Below are 7,052 nucleotides of genomic sequence, written 5' to 3'. Positions count from 1 at the left end.
CGAGGCTTTGGTATCTTCTTGCCTTCGGCCACAAACGTAGCATTGACAAACTCCAACGATCTGAAAGAACACTCGACGGCTTGCTCATCAACTTCAATATACGGAGCAGTAGTAGAAACAGAAGCAATAATGTCCTCTTCAGCATGAATACATACCAACCTTCCATCAATCACAAATTTCAGTCTCTGGTGTAATGTGGACGGAACTGCACCGGCCTGATGAATCCAAGGCCTTCCCAACAAACAATTGTACGTAGGCATAATGTCCATTACGAGAAATTCCACTTCATAAGTTGCTGGACCAATATTCAGAGGAACATCAATCTTGCCCAACACTTCTCTTTTAGTCCCATCGAAAGCTCGAACCACACTTTGACAGGTTCTCATAAGTGTACTATCTAATGGAAGCTTCTTTAGAGTCACTAAAGGCATCACATTCAAAGCTGAACCATTATCAACTAAGACCCGGGACAACACATGCCCTTTACATTTAACTGTAATGTGCAAAGCCTTCTGACTACCAATCATCCCAGAAGGGATCTCATCCTCAGAAAAAGATAAAAAATTATCAGCTTGTATATTGGAAACTAACCGATCCAACTTTTCAATGGGCAACTCTTTCGGAACAAAAGTCTGGTTCAAAACCTTTAACAGAGCATTCCTATGGGCCTCTGAACTCAAAAGTAATGATAAAACAGAAATACGGGCAGGCAACTTGTGTAACTGTTCCACAACACTGTATTCACTGTGTTTCAGAAACTTCAAAAATTCTACCGCTTCAGTTTCGGTTACTGGTTCATTGATAACATGCTTATCCTCTTCTATCTGCACATCAACTTTTTTCCCCTTATCAACTACAACCTTCTTCTCAGACTCTTTAGGTGGATTAAGAGAATAACACCTACCACTTCTAGTAAAGCGTCCCACCTCATCTATTTCCTCATTCTCTTTTGTTACATCTCCCATCTGGCAATCATATCTCCAAGGCACTTGTTTATTATCCCGATATGGGAATGGAGATGGAGGTGTAATAACCACTTTCGGGGCTACCTTCTCAGCAACTCGATTTTTGGGAGTAATAATTAGGGACAACTGGCATTGTATACCCTTTAGACGATCCTTCTGAAGCGCAAACTTCCGCTTCCTCTTCTTCAGCAATCTCTCTAAAGAACTCAATTTCTTTATTGTCCATCATGTCTTGTACCAAAGATAGGAAATCAGGACATTGCTGAATACTGTGTCCTTCACTGTTATGATACTGACACACCTCTCCACTGTTAAACTGTTCACCCATCAAACGGGGCTTCAACAATCCTACCTTGACCATCTGGCACCACACCCAACTCATGGGTGATACCACCTCACTAACATTCTTTACAATTCTCTTTCCTTTCTCTTCAGTAATTGCGTTAATTCCTGCCCCTGCATGGCTTGGCAACGGATTCTGAGCTATATTTGGCTGCTCACTGTCACCAAAGTTGATGACATTCCTCGTTCTCAAAGCTTGGACAACCTTCTTAAAAGCAGTACAATTCTCAATGGAATGCCCAGGGTTCCCTGCATGGTACTCACACTGAGCACTAGCATCATACCATTTGGGAAAAGGAGGTTGCATTGGTGTCACGTGATACGGCAAAACCACATGCCGATCATACAAAATCTGAAATAATTCCTTATAAGTCATCGGGATGGGGTCAAATTGAGGCCTCTCTCTCCTCTGGTCCCTTGCCCCTTGTCTATTGTCATTTTGTGTCGATGACCCTGCTCCTTGAGGACGGGAAACAGTGATGTTATTAGAATCGTACTGCCTCACATTACTGACTTCGTTTTCTTTTTTCCTCGTTGGTGGCCTCTTACTAGACTCTCCTCCCTCGAGCTTCCCACTCTTAACAGCCATTTCAATAATTTCTCCCGCCGTAACTACATCAGCAAAACTTCGATAAGGATTACCGATAAGATGCGAGAAAAAAGGAGCCTTTAAGGTGTTGACAAAAAGCATATTTGTTTCTTCCTCTTCCAATGGCGGGTGGACTTGCACTGCTACATCTCTCCATCTTTGAGCATATTGTCTAAAACTCTCGTTAGACTTCTTTTCCATTCCTTGCAACATCATCCTGTTGGGCCTAACATCTTTCACATGTTTGTATTGCTCAAGAAAGGACTTAGCCAAGTCTTTCCACGATTTAATATTAGCTCTACTCAGCTGGTTATACTATCGGATTGCCGAGCCAGTTAAGCTTTCCTGAAAGCAGTGTATCAACAATTGATCGTCCCCTATGTATCCGGTCATCTTCCTACAAAACATTGTGATATGTGCAGAGGGGCACCTGGTACCATCAAACTTTTCAAAGTCAGGAACTTTAAACTTTGGAGGCAAGACCAGATCAGGAACTAGACTTAACTCCTTTGCGTCGAATCCATAGACATTGGTATCTTCCTTCATGGCTCTGACCTCTCTTTCTAACTGCTTCAATTTCTCTTCCAACAGATTGTTTTGGTCCTTCTTGGCTTCTTCATCAAGGTCCGGAACTTGATGATATTGATGTTCTTCCTGATACGAACTAGATCCAGGCTGTACGTTAACAGAAGCACCGACTGGATTAATGTGTACCTTCCCGACATGAACAGGGGTCACTTGAACATTCTGAGATTGTTCTGGGGTTAACCCTGGGTGATGAAGTGGGTCTTCAGTTACACCTTCTGGCATAGGGCTTTTCCCATGTTCTGGATTTCTTCCATCCAACATACTCGCAAACTTGGCAAACATCTCCTTTTGGGCATTCATCATATCTTCTTGCATTTTCTTGATATTATCTTGTAACTCCGACTGAGCCTTCTCAATTTGGGCAAGTTTGTCTTCCATAACTTTCTTCCTAGTTCTGTAGATATGCTTGGGATTTTCCAGTATTACTCTGTCACAGAGTCATTTTGTTATCGCTGATATTTATTAATGAATATGAAACATATGATTATGAATGAATAAAATGCGATGCAAAAATTAAATGCATTAAAAATGCATATGCAGGATGCAGGGTGTTGATCCCGGAACGACTCCTTAGAACAACTCTTTATATTAGAACGACGTTCAAGTACAAAGTTGAAACACATCACAAATAAATCTGCACCATCTCTCCTATTTGTTGTACATGTGCTAGTAACTCTACAATCTTCTGGTTTTCTTCAGCCTCAGGATCCAGTTCTTCAGTCACATCAGCAGCTTCCTCAGATAGAATGACCAAATATTGAGCTATCCCCCGCGCGTGGTCTAGGTAACAAGCAATAAAGTCCTCTATTTGCTTAACTCTCGCCTGAGCTCGCTCCCACCGAAAACGCCACTGTATATCCCCCTCATAAGGAACTATCGATAGCTCACTTGCTTGCCTCTGAAAATCTTGAACCATGGCTTCAAGCTCGCTCACTTGTCTTTTCAGACTTTCAACCTCTCCTTGGCTCGAGCTACCTTCCTTATTTCGGTATCGTCGTAATGCAGTCTCTAAACTTGAAATTTTCCCCTTCAACTTCTCATTCTGGGCTTGACTCTCTTGTAACCGCTGCTCTAAAGAATCATTTTCTTTCGATAAAATCTTAACTTGGTGCCTGCTTTGCTTGAGCTCTTCTTGACTCTCTCCGGCTACCCTTTTGAGGCTCGCCACCTCTTGCCTTAATTCAACAGACTTACTCGAGCTAGAACCTGTCTGAGCTTTTACCATTCGCTGATAAGTTGACCGAAGATCGTCAAAATCTAGCCGAAGTTGCTTCTCTACTTTTTCAATTCGATCTGCTCTACTCTTCTGAATGTCAATCTCCAATCCTTTTTGATACACTTCATCTTCTAGCTTCTGCAAAGTCATTCTCCATTGTCTCCGTTCTGCTTCGAAATCGCGCTTGGCTAACTCTAATGGAGATGGCACCACTCTCAACTGTTCCTCCACCGGCTGAATATTTTCAGGATTCACCATCGGGATATTGTCATTTACTCGACCGCTTCTCCACTGCTCGTACTCTTGAGATAACTCGAGATCATAAGTGAACAGATTCACACGACGAGTTTGCTTCCAAGCATCAGCAACCCCTTTAACTTTAACCTTATACTGATCTCCTTTGAATGCAAAATCCGATCCTACCAAGTCCCACGTGGCTGGGATGAACTGCCTCGATCCATACTGTCTGGAAACTAGTAGCGGTGCATACCCAACAGAACCCCATATACCTGACAAAGGAACCCAATCTCGCTCTCCACATCGGTAAAGTATATCCGAAGAGGTATTCCACGAAGCTCGCCACAAAATATCTCCATCTCTGATATCCTTGAAGATGACCATCCATTTTTCTTCAGTAAAACCCCCAGGCCACTCTTTAGAAAGAAAATCTTTCAAAGGCGAAAACCCCTCTAGAAACACTCGTCCTGGTGCTCTTTCAACATGTTTAAAATGATTCAGAATCCACACTAGCAGCAAAGGCGCACATCCTATAAAGCGTCCTTCTCCCTCGCGCCTACAAGAACTCAAAGACCGAAACGTCTCAGCTAGAATAGCTGGAACAGGATCCACGTGCTTGTCTAATCTTTCAAACAGGTCAACAACTGATACGTCTACATATCCTAGCACTTTTGGAAAAATAACAAGCCCATAAATCCCCAAAGCAAACAAGTCAAGCTTCTTTCTTTTATCAGGATGATGAGCAATTACTTCTTTCAGAGCAGCCCAAGAGATGCACTCACTGTCTCCTTTCTTCTTAATGTTTCTGACTACCCAATCTTCACTCATTCCGGTCATCAATAGTAATTTCTTCTTAAATGAAGGAGTGACTGGCAGCTTGGTATATATTCTATCCATTTGAGACCTCGGACAACGGACCAAAGCTTGATACTCCTCTATTGTTGGTGTCAGGTCCACCCTACCAAATGTGAAACAGCTATAAGCCGGATTCCAGAACTGCGCCAATGCTCTAAACAGATTTCGGTCAATAGGAACATCCAGAAGACAAGGAATATCGCCGTACAATTGATAAAACATCTCCTTATCGGCTGCTTCCCATCTTCCCCATATCTCTCTTAGTTCACTCAGATCATTCTGACGTATGTTGATATGAGTATAACCAAATAACTTCGACACATATCCAGACATCACACTGTCCCCGTTGGTCAGTTGGGACTGTTCTGACCACCTCAGAACATCCGCATTGTCCTCAACCTCTTTTTAAACCGTTCGTTCCATATTACTGGCCTTCTATATGGACATCGATCCCAAATCAACACCATGTAATGGACATTGCAATGCAAAACAGAAAAAGAAATAAAGCAAAGACAACAACAGATCAGTTAGTAAACATAAAGCAATTAAGTCGGGATAATAATTTGTTAAAGAATCATACCCACATGCTGGCTACCCGATTATGCTTTATCAAATCCTACCCAACATGTTATCTACCCCCATGCTTTGTTATTCACAAAAAGAAATCTTAACTGCATGGTATCTAATTCGCATGCTTATTCAAAAAATAAACCTAACCGCATGATATCTAGTTCGCATGCATTTATTCGAAAAACGAAAATAAATGACTCAAAAAAGATTTTCCTTGTGTACCCTCCTCACGGGATTCTTAAGGTTCAGGTTTGGATCAACCTAAGTCCAGGCTCTACGTTCACTATATGTCGGGTTAGTATCTAAAGTAATAGGTTCTCGAATTGTCCTTGCCGGTGCCCCCTTGGGCTGTCGAACCCTCAATACTGACCCATCACAGGCTTTAGTGGATCGAGTTCAATTTCGAGGGAACACACCTCCTTATGTCCATGCGGAGGTGATTACCATCACGAGGACCATAAGGCGTGAGCTCCAGGAGCGATCCACTATCCTATGCGGAGGTGAAAACCACACGAGGGCATAGTCTCTCACTCCTACTTAAATAGGACGGAGCGAGGTTTTAGTTCATGTTATGATAATGCAGCTGTGCAGTGTGTGAGGAAAAGCGAAAAAACAAACAATAAAAACACTCAAAATCAATTCCTAAAACAAACAATTATTCTGAAACCATTAGCAAACAGATTAGTACAACTATTTAATTGTCAATCGAATTAAATTAAAGAAATCAACATACAAACAAACAAAAAATATTAAAAACCAAACAATGGATCAAAAATCAAATTAAAACGAATTTGTAATTTTCAATTGCAAAGACAATTAATTAATCGACTATCGGCTTGACTCTAAAAAAAAAAAGTCCCCAGCAGAGTCGCCAAGCTGTCGAAACGATTTTTTCCTTAAAAAGGTGAGATTTTAAAAAACCACATTAATTTTTAATTTATCTCTTTCAATTGATTTTTAATTTAAAAACAAATGCGATTTAAAAAACCTTTCGTTTCGAAAAAAATTCAGATTTCCTTTATGATCGAAAAAATACAGTTCAAAAGAGTCGCCACCAATCTTTGATTAGGGTGTGATTGGGCACCCAAAAATGCTTTGTCATTTTAAATAAAAATTAATTTTAATTAAAACAACAAATTGAGGTCTGCGTTACCAAAATCCGAGTTCGGGAGTCGGTTACGTGTGGGGAAGGATTAGCACCCCCACAACGCCCTAAATCGGTACCTAATCGATTAATTAATGTTTTTGCAATGAACTTTACAAATTCGAAGTTAATTTGATTTTTGATCCCATAAAACAAAAATGTAAATTTAAAACATTCAAGAACACTCAAACGAATTAAATTAAAATTACCAAGTCATTTTAGAAAGATAAAAAATGTTCGATTATTTACAAATATCGAGACCAGATCTTAAAGATATAACAACCTTTTCTCGATATATTTAAATAAACGAACATTTTTTTTTCATTCCCAAATTTTAGGTGACGAATCAATTTTTTTTGTTTCACTTTCGGGATACACTTTTATTTTAAAATCATTAAAAGCGGACCTCAAATCAGTTATGACTGCCCACTTAATACAATTTTAAATTAAAAGTGTATTACCCTTAATCCGATTATGTAATAGGTTGAGTTATGCAAATGAGGTCATCATACAATTTTATGAAAAAAAGTATGTCATACCAAAATT

The sequence above is a fragment of the Hibiscus syriacus genome, unplaced genomic scaffold (genome assembly GCF_006381635.1).
Source record: "Hibiscus syriacus cultivar Baekdansim isolate YM2019G1 unplaced genomic scaffold, ASM638163v2 tig00011079_pilon, whole genome shotgun sequence".
Taxonomy (NCBI): Eukaryota; Viridiplantae; Streptophyta; class Magnoliopsida; order Malvales; family Malvaceae; genus Hibiscus; species Hibiscus syriacus.
This window is presented reverse-complemented; position numbering follows the sequence as displayed.